At 39.6% G+C, this 25,704-nt stretch overlaps 1 long non-coding RNA gene across 1 annotated transcript in view; it reads left to right on the top strand.

Annotated features, from left to right (window-relative positions):
- Positions 1 to 25,704, top strand: part of LOC116481843 (uncharacterized) — a 58,002-nt gene that overhangs the window by 8,442 nt on the left and 23,856 nt on the right. Inside the window, exon 2 of the long non-coding RNA XR_004251645.1 lies at positions 13,873 to 14,034. This is a non-coding gene — a long non-coding RNA (uncharacterized LOC116481843). The remainder of the gene's footprint in view (positions 1 to 13,872; positions 14,035 to 25,704) is intronic.

Below are 25,704 nucleotides of genomic sequence, written 5' to 3'. Positions count from 1 at the left end.
TGTCTAAAAAACTATGGATATTTCTTAATTCAAAAATTCTTTATTGCTAAAAATGCTAATGATCATCCAAGCCTTCGGCCAGTCATAATTTTTCTGCTGCTAGAGGATCTTGCCTCGATGTCGATGGCTACTTGCTGATCAAGGTGGTGGTTGCCAAAGCTTGGGAAGGCTGTGGTAATTTTTTAAAATAAGACAAAAGGCCGGGCTTGGGGTGGCTCACACCTGTAATCCCAGCACTTTGGGAGACCGAGGTGGGAGGATCACCTGAGGTCAGGAGTTCGAAACCAGCCTGGCCAACATGGAAAAACCGTGTCTCTACTAAAAATACAAAAATTAGGCGGGTATGGTGGCTCACGCCTGTAATCCCATCTACTGGGGAGGCTGAGGCAGGAGAATCACTTGAACCCGGGAAGTGGAGGTTGCAGTGAGCCGAGATCATACCACTGTACTCCAGCCTGGGTGACAGAGTGAGACTCCATCTCAAAAACAAAAAACAAACAAACAAAAAAAGCGATGTTTGCTGCATCTATTAACTTTTCATTTCACAAAAGATTTATCTATGACATGCAATACTGATAGCATTTTACCCACAGTAGAACATCCTTCAAAATCGAAGTCAACCCTCTCAAACCCTGCCACTACTTTATCAACTAAGCTCATGTCATTGTCTAAATTCTTTGTTGTCATTTCAACAATGTTCACAGCATCTTCACCAGGAGTAGATTCCATCTCAAGAGACTACTTTCTTTGTTAATTCATAAGAAGCAACTCCACATCTTTTCAAATTGTATCATGTAATTGCTTCAATTCAGTTGCATCTTTAGGCTCCACTTCTAATTCTAGTCCTTTTCTATTTCTACCACATCTGCAGTTAATTTCTCCACTGAAGTATTGAACTCCTTGAAGTCATTTATGAGGGTTGAAGTCAACTTTTCCTAAACTCCTGTTCATGTTAAAATTTTGACCACCTCCCATGAATCATGAATGTTCTCAATGGCATCTAGAATGATGAATCCATTGCAGAAAGGTTTTCAATTTACTTTGCCCAGATCCATCAGAGGAATCACTGTCTAAGACAGCTATTGTCTTATGAAATGTATTTCTTACATAGTATGACTTCAAAGTCAAAATTATTCTTTGACTCACAGGGTACAGAATGGATGTTGTGTTAGCAGACATGAAAACATTAGTCTCCTTGTACATCTCTATCAGAGGTCTTAGGTGACTATGCACATGTCAATGAGCAGTAATATTTTGAGAGGAATTAGTTTTATTTGGTTTTGTTGTTGTTGTTGTTGTTGTTGTTAGATCTACTGATCTCAACACTGGGCTTGAAATTTTCAGTAAACCATGCTATAAACTGATGTTTGGTCATCCAGGCTTTGTTGTTCCATTTACAGAACATAGGCAGAGTAAATTTATCATAATTCTTAATGGGCCTAGGATTGTTGGAATGATAAATAAGCATTGGTTTCAACTTAAAGTCACCAGCTACATTAGACCTTAACAAGATAGTCTGTCCTTTGAAGCTTTGAAGCTAGACACTGACTTCTCTCTAGCTATAAAAGTCCTACATGGCAGTTCTTCCAATAGAAGGCTGCTTTGTCTACATTTGAAATCTGTTGTTTAGTGTAGCTACCTTCGTCAATGATCTTAACTAGATCTTCTGGATAATGTGCTGCAGCTTCTACATCAACACTTGCTGCTTCATCTTGCCTTTTTATGTTATGGAAATAGTTTCTTTTCTTAAATGTAATGAACCAACCTCTGCTGGCTTCTAATTTTCTTCTGCAGCTTTCTCACCTCTCTTAGCCTTCATAGAATTGAAAAGAGTTAGGACCTTGCTCTAGATTAGGTTTTGGCTTAAAAGAATGTTGTGGCTTGATCTTCTATCCAGACCACTAAAAGTTGCTTCATGTTAGCGATAAGGCTGTTTTACTTTCTTATTATTGTTATGTTCCTCGGAATAGCACTTATAATTTCCTTCAAGAACTTTTTTTTTGGGGGGTGGGGCGGAGACAGAGTCTCACTCTGTCGCCCAGGCTGGAGTGCAGTGGCGTGATCTTGGCTCACTGCAACCTCCACCTACTGGGTTCAAGCGAGTCTCCTGCCTCAGCCTCCCGAGTAGCTGGGACTACAGGCACGTGCCACAATGCCCGGCTAATTTTTTGTATTTTTATTAGAAACGGGGTTTCACCGTTTTAACCAGGATGGTCTTGATCTCTTGACCTTGTGATCCACCCGCCTCGGCCTCCCAAAGTGCTAGGATTACAGACATGAGCCACCATACCTGGCCCCAAGAACTTTTCCTTTGCATTCACAACCTGGCTATTTGAAGCAAGAGGCCTAACTTTTGGCCTTTCTCAGCTTTCGACATGCCTTCCTCACTAAGCTTAATTATTTCTAGCTTTTGATTTAAAGTGAAAGATGTATGACTCATCCTTTCACTTGAACACTTAAAAGCCACTGTAGGATTATTAACTGACCGAATTTCAATATTCTTGTATCTCAGGGAATAGAAGGCCCAAAGAGAAGGAGAGAAATGAGGGAAGGGTCGGTTAGTGGAGCAGTCAGAACACACACGTTTATAGATTACGTTCACATATGGGCATGTGTGGGCATAGTTCATGGTGCCCCAAAACAATTGTAATAGTAACATCGAAGATGATTGATTGTGGATCACCATAACATACGCTAATAATGAAAACATTTGAAATAATTATGCAAATTTCCAAAATGTAATATAGAGACACGAAGTGTGCCCATGCTGTTGGAAATATGACACCACTAGACTTGCTTGATACAGGGTTGCCACAAACCTTCAATTTGTATTAAGCACAGTGTCTGCAAAGTGCAATAAAATAAGGTATGCATGTAACACCCATATGCACTTAGCTTCCTTCCCTTGAGGACTAGAAACACCTCGAGGATTTAGCCTTGTCTGCTGCCAGGTAAATAAGGGAGATGACTCCTCAGAGCCATCGTCAAGCATCGTAATTATGTAGGAAGGAAATAGGCCCTGATTATAATGGTCAACATAAACACCTTCATGATTAGTTGAATCTTAAGTGGCAATTACTAATTGCAATGCCTTTTTCAAACATGTTTTTCTCTGGGTGCAGTAAACACATTGGGGAAGGCAGTCCCCTGGTATCTAGCAATTTTAATGAGGCAGTAAGAGTGGGCTCCCCAATTAGGGAGGCCAGGGCTTCTGTGCACCTTTTTTTCCCTTAGAAATCCAGGTTTTGCCTGAGCCCTACAGTTCAGTCAAGGCCAGGGCCAAGTCTAGGTAGAAGGTGGGGTTTGTTGGAGGATAAAGATCATGTTGAGACATTAATGTCTGGGAATTTCCAGAGATTTTGGTCATTCCTTTTGAATAAAATTACTTATAGATGACACAGTCATCAAATAGGACTAAGGAGACCAATACTGCTATTTGTAAACAAATCCTGAACAGAACAAAATAAAAGCTGTCTCCTTAAGAATATATAAATGTTCTCCAAATTTGGTGCGATAACTCAAACAATTTCTGAGACTCTTGTTTTGAAACTGTCTTCAGGACCCCTTGTTAGTATGTAAGAAAATCCTCATTACTTGAAAAATCACACCTAATTTTTTTACTGTAAGTTGTTTGTGCCAGCTTCATTATCCAATTACTTTTCATTATTGGATTCTGAAAATACGTATTTTAATGAGTCTGATTTAAAAGAAGGAGACAAAATGATTTGCCCCTATGTCATGTAGAGTTTCTCGCCAACTCCGAGCTGGGATTCAGGTTCTCCAACTTACAAGTTGGGAGGTTTTCTTGTGTCGACCACTAAATAGCCAGTGACTTTCGGTTATTTACAAAATCAAATTCCCCTTCAAATAATGAGTTTGCCTTTACTGAGGATATTTATAAACATGTTTGCCAGCTCCAGAAAGAACAGTGGATGAGTTCCTAAAATGTTCTATGCAGAGGCAGCATGCTGTAATATGTACATGACCTTCCAAATGGTACTCAAGAGGGGCTGCTTTGAAGTATGTGGTTATGCACACCATCAAGCTTTATGCGTGTTGATGAGATGGGGCGGGAGTTCACGCAGGCTTTTTTGATGAATGGACAGATCATACAGGATAGGTTTACCTTTCATTCAAAGTGTGTTTCCTAAGAATAGTATTACTAACAATACCACCACCTTATGTTTGCTTCATACCTTAGTATCTTAGCATTTCCAGAGCACTTTTTTCCCCTGGAAAAACTTATTTAATTATTGATGGGTTATTTCTATAAGAATATCTTATTTCATTTAGAAGATCTTGGAACTATGTCCTAAAGTATTATACATAATTGATATTTATCATTTAGTACAGTCTTTAAAACTTCAAGAAACCTGGATGAGAAAAATAAATTACCTAAAGCAAAAAGTTTAGATACATATGTGCTAAGTGTAACAGATATTTAATAGGTTTAATCTATGCAAAGAAGACAGGTTTTGTTTGTTTGTTCATCCCTCTCTTCCATGTAATTTTATACATCTTGCCAACTACTGGAGAAATAAATACTCAAGCTACTACTAGTTAAATGCATAAACTGCAAGAACTACTGCAATCTCTCTGAGGGTCATTCAATGCCTATTAATCCAGAGCACTTTTTAAAGCACTAATATCATGTCTAATCTCCCTAACAATCCTTGAGTATGAAACATAGGTCATCATCAAACTGGACATTGGTGCCCAATTATGTATCTGCAGCCCAGAACTCTGCTGAGCTCTACATGATTGCCCCACAGATGCCTAGAAGCCAAAATATTGATAACAGGACTCATTATTTTCTTCCACAATTCTCTCCTATTCTGTCGTCCCCCGGATCCATTCTCTGCCATTCTGAGTCCTGCTCTGTGTCCTGGGAGGCTCACCTTTACAGACTGCAACTTTGGGTTTGCGTTTGAGTTTGGCTAAGTGGAAGTCCTAGCAGAAGATTGACAGGTGGAAGAGGTGCAAGTTCAGGCATTTACTCCTCCCTGTTTCTTGAAGTTCTGGCTCCATCTCTTTGTGACTAGTTTCAGTTTCTTCCATGGGCCCCAGGTCTCACAGCATTCAGGTAATTCTATTTATTTCCCTTGTCCTTGTGAAGCTTTGGGTTGTAAAAGCTTCCTACTGTTGCTAGACCTTGGGTATCTCAGTATTCTTTGTTGGTTCCCTTAAACCTGCCCACACATCTATAGAAAGTTCCTTGATTGAAAAGTTTCTTCAAAAATCACAGCTGAGTGAGTCATGTGTTCCCTGCTGGAACTCTAACTGATATACACCCATCCTTACTTAGTTTATTTTTATGCCAGCCTGATTGCACAAAATATAACCTAATTGCTCAAGCTAGAAATCTGGAGGTCCACTCCTACTTCCTCACCCATATATGAAGGCTTTATGACCTGTTTATCCCCTAAATATCTCTAAAAGCATTCTCATTGCTCTCTTCTCTTTATAACTTATTTGGCCCAAGCCTTTCAAAATAGCCTCCCTATTTATCTTCTAAACATCCTTCATACTGCTAATGGAATGGTCTTTCTATAATGAAATCTGGCCAACTTATTTGCATTTCATCAGTGGTTCCTACAGCCTTCTGGAGAGGTCAGACTCATTAGCAAGCCAATAAAGAAAGTTGCTGAAGATCTGGCCTGTACCTATCTTTCCAGCCTAATTACCTGTCCTCTTGCCACATACTCCTTACATTCCAGCCATAGGGGTCTTCGTGCAGTTCCCCAAAACACATGCTATTCCCTCTGCAAGGAATGCCCCTTCCTCACCTTTCCCACGGGCTGGCCCCAGTTCATTGACCTCAAGCCTCCTTTCCTGCTGTAGCCTCAGAGGGGAGCTATGGCATGAATGAGGGCAACTGTGGACAAAATGGTGCTGCAGATAGGTTGTCCCTGCTCTCACAAGTTCCAGACCAGTTCTTGTCACGGGAATTTGGGCAGAAATCTTAGCAGGAACTAAGCACCTCTGTGGCACTCTCAAATCCACCTGCCTGTCTTCATCTCTGTCACTGCCCTCATTCAGGTCACTTATCCTTTCTTCCCTGAATAATTCATTTGCCTCCCCACAGGCCTCCCTGCTCCCAGTCTCACTCCCGTGCACCCTTTGTGCTGCAGAGTGATTGTCCTGCATTGAAAGTCCAGTCCTTCCTCTCCTATTTATGGTTCACCATTAATATAAAACTTTCCATGTCTTTAGCAGTTTGGCCTTACATAAAATGGCTCTTGTTTATCTCTTCAATTTCATCTTTTATAGCTCCTCCTTGAGCACCTAAGTTTCATTCATACTGAACTAGCCACAGTTTCCCAAATTCACACTGGTAGTATGCCTCAGGGCACCACATGTGCTGTGCCCTCTGCCTAGGAAGCCTATTCTTTAGCCTTCTCCTAACCCCTACTTCTTCCTCCAGACTCAGGCCAGCTAGCTATCTAGGGAGACTCTCCTGCTCCCACCCCACCACATCCTTGCGTATTTGTGTCAGGTGCTCCTTCCAGCGTGTAATTTTCCATGCCATATAATAAACGCCCTCACCAATAGACTATAAGCTTATCCAGAGCAGGAATTGCTTTTGTTTTGTTCTGTTCTGCTTTGGTTTTACTTTTATCTCCTTCAGCACCTAGCATAGGCCCTGCATGTAATAGGCACTCAAATATTTGCTAAGTGAAGCTTTATGAATAAAGCAGCCATAGGTTGCCAGTCCGGGAGTGAGAGATTTCATGTCCCGGTTTTTCCATGACCAGCAGAATCCACTCATTAACCCTCCCCTCAGGCAGAGCCTTCTGCAGAAATCCTTTCTGACCCTTCCTCTTCTTCTTCAGGCTTGGTGCCCCTTATGGGGGCACATGTTACTGTTTTGAATTTTTTATTTGTATAGACTTAGGTACAAGTGCAGTTGTGTTACATGGATATACTGCATAGTGAAGTGTGGGTTTTTAGTGTAACCAGCACCCAAACAGTAAACACTGTACCCAATGGGTAGTATTTCATCATTCACTTTCACCCCCCTACTACTTTCCCATTTTTTGGAGTCTACAATGTCTGCTATTCTACTCTGTATGTCCATGGAGGGCACTTGTTTTTGAAGAGGGAATTTAATGGGATCATGAAAGATTTGGGCCTAAATTCTGCTCTGCCTCTTGTTTCTAGCTGTACAACTCAAGTTAAATTGCTTAACTTTTCTGGGCATCGGCCTCCTCCACTAAAAGGCCAGTAGTATCACTGGGTTTCTGGGAGCATCGCATGACATATTTCCCGGCACATTGTAAGTGCTCAATAAATGTTGGTCTCCATTCCTCCTTTGTGCTCCCTCAGCACCCTGGTCATATCCCATCAGCTCTCTGGTCTGCCTCCCTCCTTGAACTTGAAGTCTAGAAGTGTATGTTCTAGCTCTCTTTCCACAGGACCCATGGGAAATGCTCAATGACTGTTTGGGGACTGAATAAAATTTCCCATTTTACTGGTGATCAACCTGAGGCTTAGAGAGATTAAATGACCTGCTCAAATCATGCAGCAAGAAAATGGTTAAGCCAAGAACCATGACACAAATCTAATGCTTCAGCCAATACTTGTTTCATACAGTATTAAACCATGAGATGAATGTTTAGTGTAAATCTATATCCATGCAATAGGATCTGTGCACATGTACACAGGTATGGCCCGACACGAGATATCATGTACTAGACACAGTCTCACTTGCCCACATGGAAGAAGTGGATTCGGTGTTTATCTCTATCAGCACTATCCTGCCCCACCACATACCTCACCTTTCTGGTTCTACCATCTTCCTAAAGTAACTACAGTACAATATAATTTGTTGAACATATAGAGTTTATATTATGGTAGCTATATAAACAGTGTTCACAACTTAGTAGTGTTATATTCCTTAATTTTTTTCTTTCCTGTGCAAAATTCTCTTCTCCCTGGTATGAAAATTTCTGTTTGTGTGTATGCTTGGTTTTCTAAGGACTTATCACTACTTCAAACCCCAAATTTTCCTCTGTTGCCTCAATCACCTCTCAAAATATTTGAATACATCATGTTCTACCGGTTACATGTTCATGGAGAAATATCTTTTGCAACATTCTGACTTCTTCAAACTAGCCTGATTGAGTTTCTGTGTAATTTATTTTTTCTTGATATTTTCTCTTGTTTTGGTGAAGCAGTTCCTCTGGTAGCTTTTTGAGAAAGAGTCCATGGGAGGAACATTTTAAAGACCTCTCACATCTGCAAGTGAATTCAATCTACTGTTACATAATCATTTCCTTCAGAATTTTAAAGGCATTCTTCCACTGTCTTCTAACTTCCAATGTTACATCTGAAAACAAAGTCATTCTGATTTTTGAAATAGTGTATGCAACTTTTTCTTTTAAAGCTTTTGAGATATTTTCTTTGACCCCAGTATTCTAAAAATCTCATGACAGTATGTTTTGCTTGGTGTGAATCTTTGCTTCATCTACTGTGCTAGATATGAAGGGGGCCCTTTAATTAAACAACAGCAACAACAACAACAACAACAACAACAAAACTCATGCCCATCAGTTCCAGGAAAAGTTGTTGAATTATTTGTTGCTGATTTACTTCTAACCAACACCTCCATTTACTCTGTTCTTTCCTTCTAGAAGGTATCACTTGAATCTTGGTCCTCCTGGTCTCATCCTCTAATTTTTATCTTCCTTTAATCCTCCATCTCTTTGTTCTGCTTTCTGAGAGATTTCCTCAGTTTTTTCTTGCATTTCGTTTGTTGCATTTTTAAAATATCTATGGTCACATTTTAAATTTCTGAGAGTTCGTTTGCATTGTCTTTTCTTGCTCTCAGGATAATAATATAATGTTTGATGTTCTCATCTCCTTTTATAGTCTGTCTTTCCTCTAAACTTTTTAAAATGTTTATTTTGATCTCTGCATTTCACATTAGAGGCTGTTCTCTTCAGATATCTGCTGACTTTTGGTTGTTCACTTATGTTTAGGAATGAATAAAGCACTAAGAAACTGATAGGAAATCTGAAAGCACAAGACAGACCTACCAACTGTGGGCAATATAGGGCTATGGTTCTCGACAGCAGGCAAGACACTGGTGATTGTCACAACTCTGGGAGATAGTACTGGCATCTGGTGGGTAGAGGCCAGGTATGCTGCTAAATATTTTACAATGCACAGGGCAGCCCTCATAACAAAGAGTGATGCTGCCCCAAAGGGCACTAGATTTTGTTGAGAAACCCAAGTGTAGAATATTACAATGGGCCATTGAGTTAAGTCACCCCTGATACTAATATTTTTTATCTTTCTCCTGGGCTGATTAGATTTTGCAGGCAAGAACCTACCAGTCTCCTGCCTAGAGGCTATAGCCTCGGCTCCCACCATTCTAGAAGCCCAGAGGGAGAAATGGGCTGGTGGTTTCAACAGTCCATGTGTAAAAATCATTTAATCACTCTGTTACAATACTGTCTCCTCACCATCAACTCTGGCCACTATTTTCCCAGTCCAGAAGCCCTCTCCAGAGGTGAGACATCTAGTTTTCTATTGTGGTGGAAGAAAGGCAATTAATTGTCTACATAGAGTGGTGAAGGGGATATAGAACTTGAATTTCTTTCTCAACAGACTTTCAAACAATCCTCTTGTTTTTAGTTACATCCTTAACTCCTCTTCAGCCCCAGTTCCTGAACCTTTGGGACTGGCAGATTTCTGTTGTATAAAACAGACTGTACCTCAGCCTTTTCTACAGCTGCCTGCTAAGTCATTATCACTCATCTATCTGCCTTCCAGCTTTCTATTCTCTTTGCTCTTATAGATTTGTGGCTTCTTAAAAAAATGTATTTGCTACCATAATAGTGAGGTTTCTGAAGGGAATGAGAGCAAATGCATGTGCTCTCTTCTCCATCTGTTATGTGGAGGTCCCACAATTTTATTTTTCATGTTGAGCATTTACTGGTGTTTTCCAAAAAGGAAATCCTAAATACAATAAGCCCATCATCAAGTGAAAACAATGCATCTATACTGAACACCTGCCACATACAGGGTAAAATGTCTGCATTCTGTTGAATCTCTCGTGGCCAGTTTGGAGGTGCATGTAACCAGATGGATTTTGATGTCAGGAGTGATTTGGTTGCTTTTTTTCTCTTAAAGAAATCTACTGATTACAAATATCAGAGGTTAATTCGGAGCTCCTATCAGCTGCAGGATTCAGTGTAATAGGAGCAGAGAAAAAACTGTTTTAACCAAAACCCAAGAGAAAAGAGAAAATAAGAATCCAAACAGAATCTGCTAAAAATAAAATAGCAGAGTGTGGACTAATTGACTCATTGAGTTCTGTGTGAAGAGAATTCAGATTTCGCCAGCTGACCAGCTCCCTGAGCAGCTGGAAAAATGACTTTAGCTCAATGTCACTGGCTGTGTTCTCTCCTTAGAAATTTGATTTTCAATGTGGTCCTTTGAAAGCTGGTGATTCTGGAGGAGACCTGGATTACACTCTGGATTTCCATCCCATGAACAGATGCTGCTTGCAATGCCAATTGAAGCATCAACTCATGTTAAAAAAAAAAAAAAAAATCTGCGTTGAAAGCAGAGAGGGGATGTAGCCATACTTCCCAGGTACAGTGGGTGCCAGCTAAGATTCTTTCACACTCCAGCTTCAAGTCTTACATGAAGGCAGATACTACATTCCACCACTGGGAAGGAGAGAAAGCAGGATTAAAGGCACATTTGCATTGAAGTAGTGCAAATAAATGCAACCCAGAGCAGCTGAAACCTGAGCCCAGAATGATGTGACTCCTCCATTTGAACATCTAAGGGGACTACTTTTATGGTGCCATAGCAACAGCATCACCTTCCATGGTTCTCTTGAAGAAAATTTTGCGGAAACATAATCAGAATCTATGAGGATTTGGCACTGATTCGATGAGCCAGTGATCAAAGTATTCATTTCTTATCACATTTTGTTGTGTAGCTTTTAACTTTTAAGAAATTATCCAAATAATATTCAGCATAGAAAAATTAGAATATGCACATAAATAAGGAAAACTACCAGTAGTCTCTCTACTCAGATACAAGCACTGCCTTGCAGTTATTTTCCTATGCCTATATACCCAACTATATGCAAAAGGCAGGGTAAAATAGAGATTCTTTTTTGAGACAAAGAAGGAAAGGGTTTTCTACTCACAGACCTTCACTGAAATAATTACACAGAGCTGTCAGTCAAGAAAATAATTAAAGCCAGAGTGGGATGTGAGGAAAAAAATTATAAGGAAAGAAAGGTAACCTTCTTTCAAAAAGAATCTATTGTAAGTATCTAATGTGAGTGAAGTGAGAATAAATACAAGACTATCATAACAGAAAGAGCAGAGAAGTTAACTTTAGATTGTGTTGAGTTAAACATATATTAAGTGCTTAAGAGCAAGCACTAGAAGAATAGAAATAGAATGGACAACTTCCATGCTAGTTGAGAATGAAAATGGGGGATGAGAAGAATAAAGAAAACAATTCAGTGGAAGTGAGAACATTAGTCTTCTTGAGCTGCCATAATAAAATACCATGACTGGTGGCTTCTGCAACAGACATTTATTTCTCACCACCCATATGGTGACTCTCTCCCTAAACCCAATGTCATTGACAAAAGCAACACCTACCAAAGAGGAGGGATAAGGACGTGGCTGAGATTCACTCAGCACTTAAATCCCATTAAAGCAAAGATCAGACTAGAAAAGCAGGGCACAGACAGCCTGATCCCTGGAAAAGAAGAGGTCTAGAGTTCATTCGACTTTAGTGTTTAAGAGTGAAGGGTAAGCTGTTCAGTCCTTCAACAAATAGCAATCCAGTACCTGCTAGGGAGGAAGATAAGAATTTCAAGACCAAATTATTCATTCGGAAGACATAAAGAAAATACAGACTAGACAGCACTTAGATCTACTATAAAAGAACCTCAGGGATGTCATTTTTAAATGCTTTAAAAAGAGATCCAGAAATCCAGAGGTATTATATATGTGAAATTTTCACTGACTAGAAACAAAAGTTTGTGTTGGATGAACTGCTCCCTAAAAAGCCCATCTCCTCAGCTCATGGGAATGTTGCTGTTTGTGCTGAGTGAAAGGGCATTTCTACTTCTCCAACTGCAAAAGCTGTATTTCTTTCAATATTAAGGTTAATGAGGGCTGGGCCCTGTAATCTACATGAGTAGGTTAATTCTCATGTGTCCTAGATAGTTGAGAGAAAAAGAGATTTAGAACTTCAGCTGAAGGGGAATGCACAGACCGCCATGCCGGAAATGAAGGCGTGCAAAGGAAGCGAGGAAAATCACTCCGTACCGGGGTTGCTCCACCTCAGCTTCTCCACCTGTGAAGGAGGCATGCCCAACTGAGCCCTCCCTCCCCAAGGCATGAAAGGGACATGCCAGTTCACAGGCTTCAAACACTTTCGGAGAAGAGCAGTTATAGATATCATTCAAGGTTTGATGATATTATAGTAAGAGAAATCTTTTATCAAAATTAACAGAGCTGCCATGACATTGCTGGAAGAACACAAGCATCTTGAGTATGTTTTCAGAAGTGGGATGTGCTTTGAGTTGATCTCCTGTCCCGTTATCAAGAGTATGATTTGCAAGATGCCGTTAGAAATATCTTTATCCTACTAAGTTGAAAGATCAAGGTTTTAAAACATTACAATTAAATGAGACTATTTCAACATGTTGGTTTAAAATGAGCACACATTGTGCCCAAAGGAAAGAGTGTGACCCCTGTCACGACATCCTTTCTCATTCAAGGCTGTTTTTGACACTGTTGTGATGACAAAGGTGAGGGCAAAGAAGGCAGACATAAGAGGTTCCTGTGTGTTAACCCTCACAATAAAGTCCTCACTGTTCCCTTCAAATCTATAGGTGCCTTCATTGTTAAAATGAAAGCTGATAAACAGAATGATTTTGGAGTCATTCACTCTGGCACCGCCTGGCTCTGTGCTATATAGACACTTTGTGCTAGAAAACCATGGTGTGAAAAAAAAGGCCAGTAGTAGAGACAAAAACAAACTAGATAAGCAATCAAATAGCTTGAATTATGGTTAATATGAAATGCCAGAGCAGACGAGACTCATCTACAGTGACAGAGGATTGTCTGGGGTTAAGGTACAGAAGATTGAATTTGGAGGATCAGGAGGAAATATGGGGGGTGATTTAAAATGTGCTATATTTTGATTGGGATGGAAGTTATATATATTTGTCAAAACTAATTGAATTGCATACTTATGATGAACACATTTTGTTGTGTATAAATTACACCTCGATAAAGTGTAAACACTCACAGAAAATTATGTGACACATGCTATGAAGGAGACAAACCCAGATAACATAGCGGGGTGGAGTTGAGGTCAACTTAGATGAGGTGTCTCGAGAAGTCTTTTCTGGCAAATAAGATTCTTTGTTGGAAGGAGTATTAAATAAAATTTATGGGACACTGTTGTTTTGGACTGAACTTCTGCACTAGGCCCCAAGACACCAGCCCAAAACCAGAATGGAGTGAGTCACTTGTGCTGGGTGCTACGTAATCACTGAACTTACAAACCGGCCTGTTTTTCAAGAAAACAGGAGATTCACAGCAAGCAGTCCAAAGGGGTCCAGTCAACCTCAGCTGGCATGATAAGAAAGTCTCCTCTGCCTTAACCCCATGAAGAAAGTAGCGTTGAAATGACTGATCTGTGTTTTATTCCTTGTTTCTGCTTTCTTCAGCCTTCTCTGCCTATAAAGCTCACCTCCTCTGCTCAGCTCATCAGATCACCTTTAAATTTCATAGATAGGGTGCTGCCTGATTCATGAAGTCCTAATAAAAGCCAATTCTATCACTAAACTCAATTTGTTAAAATTTTGTCTTTTGACAGGAGGAAAGAGCTCAATGCGGAATCACATAGGCAAAGGCTCTGATTATTTTCCTTGCAATCAAAGACAAAATCCGCCATGTTTATTAAAATGAAAGTCGTATTTTTACTCTTCCCTGGAAAGAAGGTATATGCAACCAGACCATCCCACCAAAGTCCTTCCAGGTAGGGGGACAGGAGAGTATTAGCTAAAGAATACAAAGTTTTTTGGGGGGGTTGATAAAAATGTTCTAAAATTGACTGTGCTAATGGTTGGTTACATTTATCTGTGAATATACCAAAAACAATTGAATTGTATGCTCTAAATGAGTGAATTGTATAGTGTGTAAATTATATCTTAATTTTTTAAAGTTTGAAAGGCAATATAATTCTCTGATGAGCCAGGTTAGGATGTGAACTTTAGCCATGGACTAAAGCAAAGTACACAGGAAAAAAAATCCTTCATTTTGACTTTCTTAGCATCATATATGTTGAAGCAACAAAATGTAACTAGAGAAAATTTAAATATATTTTCTATTTCATTCATATGCCAAAGGAAAATTAAACTCCCCTCCCTCCAAAAAATGGAATAACCTTACCCAGTAAGAGACTTCTATTTTTGATAGCATGGCACTTTGGATACACTGAAGAACACTCTCAAGTGAAATAAAAATTCTGGGTAACTTTATTATTATTATTATTTTTTTTTTTTTTTTGAGACGGAGTCTCATTCTGTTGCCCAGGTTGGAGTGCAATGGTGCGATCTTGGCTCACTGCAACTTCCGCCTCCCGGGTTTGAGCATTCTCCTGCCTCAACCTCCCAAGTAGCTGAGATTACAGGCACGCTCACCATGCCTGGCTAATTTTTGGGGTTTGTTTTTGGTTTTGGTTTTGAGACGAAGTCTTGCTCTCTCACCAGGCTGGAGTGCAGTGGTGTGATCTTGGATCACTGCAACCTCTACCTCCCAGGTTCAAGTGATTCTCCCACTTCAGCCTCCCTCGAGTGTAGCTAGATTACAGGCACGTGCCACCATGTCTGGCTAATTTTTGTATTTTTAGTGGAAATGGAGTTTCGCTATATTGGCCAGGCTGGTCTCGAACTCCTGTCCTCAAGTGATCTGCCCGCCTCCCAAAGTGCTGGGATTACAGGCATGAGCCACCACACGCGGTCACATTTATTATTTTAAATGTGTTATTCAGCTGGCATAAAATAACCTAAGGGCCCTAACAAAAAGTGAAATCTTGGGGAGGTGAATATCTAAAGCTGAAGATAATAGTGAGAATAGGCTAGGTCACACAGTGGTAACAAACACAATCTCAGTGATTAATATAACAGCAATTTATGTTTCATTCATGCTTCATCTCTGCAGGGGTTTCTGGTTACTCTAATTGTGTGTGGACCCTGGTTGATGGAAACTTCAACCTTTGACTACTGAGTGAATTTTTTTTATTTTTTATTTTATTTATTTATTTATTTATTTTTTAGGCAAGGTCTCACTCTGTAGTCCAGGATGGAGTGCAGTGGTGTAATCTTGGCTAACTGCAACCTCCACCGCACAGGCTGAAAGGATCCTCCCACCTCAGCCTCCTGTAGCTGAGACCACAGGTGTACCCCGCCATGCCTGGCCAATTTTTATATTTTTTATTTTTTATTTTTGTAGAGGTGAGGCAAGGTCTCACTATGTTGCACAGGCCGGTCTTGAACTTCTGGACTCAAGTGATCTTCTCAGCTTGGCTTCCCAAAGTACTGGGATTACAGGCATGAGCCACCATGAGCCACTATGCCTGGCCCTGCAATTGATTTTTAGTCTTTGCTTCATGCTTCATTCTCTTCCAGTTTGGATATACATTTTTTTTATTTTTTATGTCTTCCTATTAAGAGGTATATTTAGAGCAAATACTCATCAAGTTCTTTCTGATGAATACTCCATCCCTACCAACCTACAGTTTTCTTTTTAAAAACTAGGATCCTTATACTATATTTCAATGATGGAGCTCCATTTTATATATTAAAATCAAACCAGTTATTATAACACAATGGAATTGACACTCTAGGGTAATGGATATAAAAGGGAATCTGGCTACTCTTTATTGTAAGAGTTACACAGTTTTAAAATAAGTTCCTTCAATTTCAAAGGAGACTCAAATGGTGTGAAAAGTGCTTTCTAAACTGAGAATTCAGAAAGCCAGTTTAGATTTCTTGAATAGGCCCTGTGGTGTAAGGCCATGGTAATTATTAATGGAGCTCTTTAAACCCTGTATCATATAGTCACACTTTCTTGCTTCATAAAACGATTTAGATCAATCTCTCCTTTGGAAGACAAAGAAGAATCTGGCTCTACATTCTTGGCCTTTAGAGTTTGTGCTACCTAAATTGTCTAGCTGCTCTTGGACTACATTGTTTCATAAGGATCTCCACTAACTAAACCATTCTGGACATAAATGCTGGAATTCGCCTTCTTTAAACATCATTCCAGTGGGCCACTTCTCTTCTCAGGAAATGTCATCATTTCCTGAGTAAAAGCACATATTCTGTCATATCAAATCCAAATTTCCACACTTGTCTTTCAAATTCTTACACATCGCACACACACATACACACATGTGTATGTACAATGTATAATATATATTATATATACAGTATATAAATATATTTAAATATAGTAATATTAATATGATTATAGAGTATTGTTTTATTTATATAAATTTATAAGTGTATACATTTTACATGTATAAACAAATTATTGATATAATTTTATGTATATAAAATTTTACTATATTTTTAAACATTATTTTTATCTGTTCTCTACTTTCTAAATGAAATTTCATTTCTGAGTTCTAACAATCTATATTACTTTTTAAAAATATAATGTCAACTTTTATTTTAGATTCAGAGGATACATATGCAGGTTTGTTACTTTGGTATATTGTGTGGTGCTGAGATTTGGGGTACAATTAATCCTGTCACTCAGGTTGTGAACATAGTACCTGGTAGTTTTTCAAATGATCCCTCCTCTCTCCCTCTCTCCCTCCGTCTCCCTTCTAGTAGTTCCTAGTGTCTTTTGTTGCCATCCTTACGTCTATGAGTACACAATGTCGTTGAGAACATGCAGTATTTGATTTTCTGTTCCTGCATTAAGTCACTTAGGATAACGGCCTCCAGCTGCATCCATGTTGCTGCAAAGGACATTATCTCATTCTTTTTTATGGATGAGTAGTATTCCATCATTTATATGTGCCACATTTTCTTTATCAAATCTGTCATTGATGGACACCTGGTTTGATTCCATGTCTTTGCTATTGTGAATAGTTCTGTGATGAACATATGCATGCATGTGTCATTTTGGTAGAATGATTTATTTTCTTTTGGATATATACCCAGTAATAAGATTGGTAGATCAAATGGTAGTTCTGTCTTAAGTTCTTTCCACAGTGACTGAACTAATATACATTCCCACCAGCAGTGTACAAGTGCTCCCTTTTCTCTGAAGCCCCACCAGCATGTATAACTTTTGACTTTTTACTAGTAGCCATTCTGACTGGTGTGAAATGTTATCTCATTATGGTTTTGATTTGTATTTCTCTGATGATTAGTGATGTTGAGCATTTTTTCATATGTTTGTTGGCTGCTTGTGTGCCTTCTTTTGAGAAGCATCTGTTCATGTCTTTTGCCCATTTTTAATAGGGTTATTTGTTTTTTTACTTCTTCAGTTGTTTAAGTTCCTTCTATATTCTAGATATTAGACCTTTGTTGGATGCATAGTTTGAGAATATTTTCTCCTATCTGGTAGGTTGTCTGTTTACTCTGTTGATAGTTTCTTTTGCTGTGCAGAAACTTTTTAATGTAATTAGGTCTTACTCATCATTTTCGTTTTTGTTGCTATTGCTTTTGAGGACTTAGTCTTAAATTATTTCCCAAGGCCAATGTCCAGAATGATGTTTCCTAGGTTTTCCTCTAGGATATTTATATTTTGAGGTCCTACATTTAAATCCTTAAATCTTTAATCCATCTTGAGTTAATTTTTATATATGGTGAAAGGTATGGGTCCAATTTTATTCTGCTGCATATGACTAGCCAGCTATCCCAGCACCATTTATTGAATAGGGAGTCCTTTTCCTATTGTTTATTTTAGTCAACTTTGTCAAAGATCAGGTGGCTGTAGGTGTACAGCTTTATTTATGGGTTCTCCATTGTGTTCCATTGCCCTATGTGTCTGTTTTTTGTTTTGTTTTGTTTTTGTTTTTTTACCAGTACCATGCTGTTTTGGTTACTGTAGCCTTATACTATAATTTGAAGTCCAGTAATGTGATGCCTCCAGCTTTGTTCTTTTTGCTTAGGATTGCTTTGGCTGTTCAGGATCTTTTTTGGTTCCACGTGAATTTTAGAATAGTGTTTTCTCTTTCTGTGAAAAAATGGCATTGGCGATTTGATAGGAATAGCATTGAATCTGTAGATTGCTTTGGGCAGTATGATAACAATATTGATTCTTCCAATCCATGAGCATGGAATATTTTCCATTTGTTTGTGTAATCTGTGATTTCTTTCAGTAGTGTTTTGTAGTTCTCCTTTTAGAAAACTTTCTTCTCCTTGGTTAAATGTATTTCTAGGTGTTTTAAATTTTTGTGACCATTGTACATGGGATTGTATTCTTGATTTGGCTCTTGGCCTGGCTGTAATTGGTGTGTAGAAATGATACTGATTTTCGTACATTGAGTTTATATCCTGAAACTTTGCTGAAGTTGTTTATCAGTTCCAGGAGCCTTTTGGTGGAGTCTTCAGGGTTTTTGAGGTATAGAATCATATGAGCTATGAAGAGAGATCTTTTAGCTTCTTCTTTTCCTATTTGGATGTCTTTTATTTCTTTCTGTTGCCTGATTGCTCTGGCTAGGACTTCCAGTACTATGTTGAATAATAGGAGTTGTGAAAGTAGGCATCCTTGTCTTGTTCTAGTTCTCAAGGGGAATGCTTTCAGTTTTTGCCCATTCAGTATGACATTGGTTGTGGGTTTGTCCTTGATGGCTCTTAGTATTTTGAGGTGTGTTCCTTCAGTGCCTAGTTTCTGGAGGGTTTTTAGTCGTGAAGGGATGTTGTATTTTACTGAAAGCTTTTTTTGCATCTATTAAGATGATCATATGATTTTTTATTTTAATTCTGTGTATGTAGTGAATCACATTTATTGATTTGCCTATGTTGAACCAACTTTGCATCCCAAGAATGAAGCCTACTTGATTGTGGTGAATTAACTTTTTGATGTGCTGTTGGATTTGGTAGTATTTTGCTGAGGATTTTTCATCTATGTTTAGTGGGGATACTGGCCTGTAGTTTTATTTTTTCCTGTGTCTTTGCTAGATTTTGGTATCAGGGTGGTGCTGGCTTCATAGAATGAGTTAGGGAGGAGTCCCTCTTCCTCCATTTTTGGGAATAGTTTCAGTCTGATCTGGTAGAATTTGGCCACAGCTTGCTAAACTCCCTAATAATAAGAGCTATCAGACCCCCTCCTAACTCTGATTTACAACCCAGTTCACTACAACTCTGACTGGGCAGAGGACCAGCCTTATAAACATTCTCTTCAAATGAAGACCATAAGCCAGTTTTGGCCAGTATGTAAAGGTTATGTGCAAACTCTCTTTGTGTCCTATAGTTTGCTTTTGGTGTAAATAGCCAAATTTCACTTCATTTTAATGCTAAAACCTTGTCCAAAGTGAACATGGGATGTATGTTACATATATGTTTACCCATTGTGCATATCTTGGCTCCTTCATAAATATAGATAGCTTCCCCGCACACCTGCTAAATATGTATGACATGGTTGTGTAACATGGACTGTGTGAGTCATAAAACCCAACCTGCCCTTTCCTTCCTCGAAGACAGTGTACCTTTGGTCCAGACTGGAGACTATTTCTTCCTGGTTTGCAAACTGACATCTACAATAAAGCTCTCCTTTCTGCTATGTAGCCATCCTGGTGGTCTTTTAGATGACAGCCGTTACCCACTGTACCCTAATCCTTCCCACTTGTCTGAAGATGTCTAAAATCCTGCCTAGTCATTTCATTCATTTGAAGTGTAATGCAGATCCTCCAGTAGGTGTGATCACATAGGCTGTTCTCAATTCAAACTTTAGTTTAAATATGTTTCTAATACTTCCCAGAGTTAAAGGAAAACAGATATAATATATAGTGGGTGGTGTTCCACCAAAATGCCTGCATAATACAGGAAAAACTTATCACATGCACACACAACCCTTACCCAAGAGGTGTGTTCAGGCACTCATGTTTTTTTCCCTGAGCCGTAGCAGCTCCATATTCTTATTTCCCTTGGCAACTTTTTGCCTTCTTTGCTTTCTCAACCCATCTTGGCCACCATCTGCTATGTGTCAGTTCCAGAGACCACAAACAACTAACAGCACCACCTGTGCTTCTTAGTTCCAGCTAAAGACGAAAAAATGTCTGATTGGTTGCTGGTCTTTAGATATACAAGTCCTCATGCCAGACATATTCCCCTCTGGTTCCATTAGACCTGGGGCCATGCATGAAACAGACTTGTCTGCCTAGGGCCATTCCTTCAGGAGGAGTTACATGAGTAAATCTGTGTGGGAGAGATGGGTACAGTTCATTTATAAGGGGGAACTGAAGAGATAGAGAATGCAGAATGCCTGCTGTTCCTGATGGTTTTGCAGTTCTCAATTCCCATTTCCTATGAAGTCTAACTCTATATCTTCAGATTTTAGGAGTTCCTCTATATCTCTTTAATAAACTCCCTTCCTAACTTAACTCCCCAGTTTGAGGAAAGTTCTGTTCCTTGAGACTAAGATCATTGACCAGGATCTAGAGCCAAAGAACAAGAAACCCAAATCCCTAAAAACACAAAAGAAATCCTATGAGGCAGAGGCATGGCACAAAGCCAGGAAGTTGAGTGGGAGTAGGAGTAGGGACAGTGTTTCTCCCTAAGTGCCTGCTCCTGCACAGATCCAGCTGGAAGGAAAAGGAGTTAGTTGGAACTCTTGGCTTGTGGAATCAAACTCTCTCATGTCAACTTACTTGGACAATAGTGAATCTACTTGTCCATCTGTGCTGATTCCATATATACAAAGGGAAGAGAGGAAAGGCCAGGCTTTTGAATGTGGATGAGAAGGGGATGGGAAGAACAGTGGGAGTTGAAGAGCACAGAAAAACAGCAGGCAGATCCTTTTCACATGGCCATCAGCCCAACCCTCTGTTGATTGTTCTCACCTGTATTATGTGTGGGTGCACACACTCACATGCACACACATAGCTGCTGCTCCTCCTGCCCACACCACGACTCTCTGTAATTTGTCTTCTAGGTCTCCAAGAAAGAGACTTTGTGTTCCTCTTTGCCTTCCTTCACATCCTGTTATAAATGCTCTTTAATTTTTTTCTTCCCACTGAGCTTTCTATTCCTTCATTTTTCCTATTCATTTTTCCTATTCTCAAGGGAAACCCAACATAGAGAAACCATAACAATGTGATTTGAAGAGACTTCCATAGCCCACCTCTGCCCCTCTCCATCACCTCCCAACCCAGCCTCCAAAGTTCATGCTAAAAAGAAGGAAATGGGGAGGGAAGGAAAGTAAACTTAATTGAATAATTCAGCTAATACTGGGCATGGTGCTGAGTGTCTTACGCACATTTTGTTCCATTCTCATGACAACTCTGAGAACATGATTTTAGTTAGCCCTTCTTTCCTGAAGAAGCTAGGTGATTTACTTAAAGACCACTCAACTCATCAGTGGCAGAACTAGAATTTAAACTCAAATCTTTTTGACCCAAAGTCCATGCAACATCAATCCTTTGGGCTAGTCTAATAAGAAACTATATGTAGAAAACTTTTGTTAAATTATGCTTGTGTTCTCTGGCAGGGAGATCTGTTGGAGCGGTCCCTTGGGAACATAGTTTAGGTAAGAGATTGCTTAATTGGCACAGTCTGCTCTTTGAAGGATGCAGGTAAAAGTTGGATGATATGGTTTGGATCTGTGTCCCCACCAAATCTTATGTTGAATTGTAATCCCTAATGTTGGAGGGCCTGGTGGGAGGTGATTTGATCATGGAGGCGAATTTCTCATGAATGGTTTGGCACCATCCCCCTGGTACTGTCCTCATTTTAGTGACTGAGTTCTCATGAGATCTGGTCATTTAAAAGTGTGTGGCACCTCCCTGCCCCTAGCTCCTGCTCCCAGCATGTGAGATGCCTCACTCCCCCTTTGCCTTCTGTCATGATTGGAAGCTTCCTGAGGCCTCCTCAGAAGCAGAAGCTACTACGCTTCTTTTACAGCCTGCAGAACGATGAGCCAATCAAGTATCTTTTCTTTATAAAATACCCAGTCTCAGGTATTTCTTTATAACAATGTGAGAATGGACTAATACAACAGGTAAGTTTCAATTTGTGACTGGAGTGACAGGAGTGACAGGGAGAATGTCCGAGAGGGCCAACATTTGGTGGAAGACCCTGGAAAAGAAGTCTAAAGTGTACATCCTAGAGTTCAAGAGGCCTTAGGAAAATTTCAATATTTCGCCTAAGGCAGATTTACTCTTAAATTTCCTACACAATGCCTGTTTTGTCATATCCTGACCTCCATGATGCCTCCAGGCCACTTGCAGTAATAGTTCCAAAGTTCCCCAAGTCATCTTCCTGTGTTAAACAGTCACCCTGTTGACCCAATTCCTTGCTTACAATTGACTGTAGAGTTTGCTTCTCATCTACTATTTAAGCCCTGTTTTAATTCCGCTTTACTTCAGCCTTCCTTTGGGGCAGTTTTCTTTCTGTCTGCCCTCTTTAGTCCTGACTTCCATGGAAGTTACAGTAAAACAATGCAGGAAAATAAGGAGACAATGATGCTGAAGGACATGCAGGCCACCCCTACTTAACTCTCAGCTGACCCAGCTCCCCTTCACTTCCAGCCTCAACCAGGGAGGGGAGGGGGCCCAGAACCACAAGAACTCAGAGAACTATAGTTGAACTGAAGCTCTTTATCCTCCGAGTTAACCTTTCTTGCATCTACCGCACCCAGGGCTAATGAATGAACTTCAAAGAACGTCTTCAAACATCAAGTTCATCAGTGACCAGAGGTGTACTTTTGCAGCCTCTCCAGGAGCTTTGTTTTGGATGTCTTCCTACCATGAGTTTGGTTACCATAGCAACAGCCAGAGAAGCTCTGCCTGGAAGAGAGATTTCTTGTATAATGAGTCTGGAAGACCTTAAGGTGAACATAGACAACTTTTGCTGTTTTAGGCCTAAAAGACCTACATTTTTTCCCTCCCTATTAGTTCCTGGTATATATTTATGGCATTTATATCGTATTAACCATAAAATGAATCTGACTTATTATTTCCTTTTAAAAATCCAGAAAGTCTGATCATATAGAGATCACTGGGTTCCTGGGTCCTGAGGCCACACTGGAATATATTATCCAAAGGCTCTCAGTCTTGCCTCCTAGTTTTGTTTGCATGAAGTCATTGCTCTTCTCAAGTCCTTCCCAGGACCTGTCAAATCAAAACTCCTGAGCTGGAAGGTGGGAGTCATCCAACAATCAGTTCTTCCCCTGCAAGCCACCAGAATTTTCTCCTCCTCTAGCTCACTGGGTGTGGTATTTGCACTATTTTGTCCTCTTCCTTTGGAGAATCACCCCTCCCCTGCTAAATAGTATTGATCAGCCCCTGCGGTAAGAATGGTATGACTCAGTTCCTAAGCCTGACCAGGCTCAGACACTTTCCCGGGACTTCTGCCAGTACTATATGGGAAGGTATTCTTTTGTCTCAGAGGCTGCTAAGTTGGTAAATCCTATATTACCTATAGGATAGTGCAGAAATCCTATATTAGTCTGCCAAGTCTGCCATAACAGAATACCATAGACTTGGGTGGCTGTATTAGTTTGTTTTCATGCTGCTAATAAAGACATACCTGAGATTGGGCGATTTATAAAGGAAAGAGGTTTAATTGACTCACAGTTCAGCATGGCTGGGGAGGCCTCAGGAAACTTACAATCGTGGTGGAAGTGGAAGCAAACATGTCCTTCTCCACATGGTGGCCAGAAGGAGAAGTGCCGAGAAAAGGGGGGAAAAGCCCCTTATGAAGCTGTCAGATCTCATGAGCACTCACTCACTATCATGAGAACAGCATGAGGGTAACTGCCCCCATGATTCAATTACCTCCCACTGGGTCCCTCCATGACATGTGGGGATTATGGAAACTACAATTCAAGATGAGATTTGGGTGAGGACACAGCCAAACCATATCAGTGGCTTAAACAACAGACATTTACTTCTCACAGTTCTGGAGGCTGGATGCCTAAGATCAAGCTGTCAGCGGGCCTCTTTCCTCAGCTTACAGATGGGTTGCCTTCTGGCTCTGCCCTCACTTGGCTTTTCCTCTGTGCTTGTACTCCTGGTGTCTCTTCTCCCTCTTAGAAGAACATCAGTCTTATTGGATTAGGGCCCCACACTTATGACTTCATTTAAGCTTCATTACTTCCTTAAAGGCCTTGTCTGCAAATACAGTCATATTGGGAGTTAGGGCTTCATATGAATTTTGAGGGAACACAATTCAGACTGTAATAAATTCTATGGGAGAACTGGAAAGAAAGGTGGAGACCCAGTCACATTGTTCACATTGTATCTCTGGATACAGTAAGTCAGCCCTACTCCTCTGAATATTTTATTTTCTTCAGTGATATTTCTTTTCTCTCCACCATACTCTCTTAAATATTTAAACACATCTACATAATAGCCATTGTTTGGTCAAAATAAATGAAGAAATGGTGTTTGGAGGTATTAGAAACTACAAACGATACTTTATTATCAATTAAGAAGAAATATAATTTATATAGTTCTTTGTTTATTGCACTTTAACCAAAGACATAGGCACTATCCACATCTCAGTTACTGTATACATATGAAGATTACCTTAAGCAAACACTTTTGTCTTAGTACCTTCCTTAAGCACAATTTTTAAGATTCAATTGTTCTAATACTTTATACCCTATAATCAAGCAGAGATGAGAAGACCTCAGAATTCAACAAGAATCTGGGTGCTTACCTCTTCTGATACAAATATCAGAAGCTGATTCTTAAAACTTCTACTTTTACATAGAAATAAAAATATCTTCTCCATTTCTAATCACAAATGGAAAGAACCAGAGGTGATACCCCAGCCAATCATCTACAGTTAAAGCATTAATACTGTGTTCAGAGGATACAATTCATAATATTTATGCACTTAGTTGTACAGAGGAGAAGAAAGAGACACAAAAACTAGTGAAATCATACCTCCCATGCATGGCTTTTAAACCAATTCAACTGTGCTATAGGATACAATGGGGTGGTGGGGGCAGAGGGCATATCTACAATAATGTTTGCACCTTATCTAAATAAAATGCCACCAAATTGATGTATTATTTAGCCTTTATTGCATAGAAGGCCTTCCATTTGAATATGCTAGATACAGAACTCTAAACTCTAAGCTTTTTGTTCACAGAAAATGTGCTCTCATACATCTTTGTGTCCCCTGCCCTTAATACTATGCCCAACCCAGAGTCAGGGATTGAAAGATATTTTTGGTATGAATGGGCATAAAGACACACATATGACCTTGAATGACAATGGCAATGTATTAAAATTTATTAAAGATGTCTGATGAGTCCAGAGTACTCCAAATATTGAACCCAAATTCGCAAAAGGCATGTGATAGAATGGGGTTACCCTTGATAAACTATAAAGTTAGAAGATTATTTTAGAGACACCATCAGAGTAGATGTCAGAAAATCTGAGTTTCTGTCTTGCATATTCCACAAATAAAGTTTATAACATTGCACCAGTTGCTTAATCTCTGTGTCTTGAATCCTC

The sequence above is a fragment of the Hylobates moloch genome, unplaced genomic scaffold (genome assembly GCF_009828535.3).
Source record: "Hylobates moloch isolate HMO894 unplaced genomic scaffold, HMol_V3 SCAFFOLD_14, whole genome shotgun sequence".
NCBI lineage: Eukaryota > Metazoa > Chordata > Mammalia > Primates > Hylobatidae > Hylobates > Hylobates moloch.
Note: the sequence above shows the minus strand (reverse complement) of the source record. Positions and strands in the feature narration are given on the sequence as shown.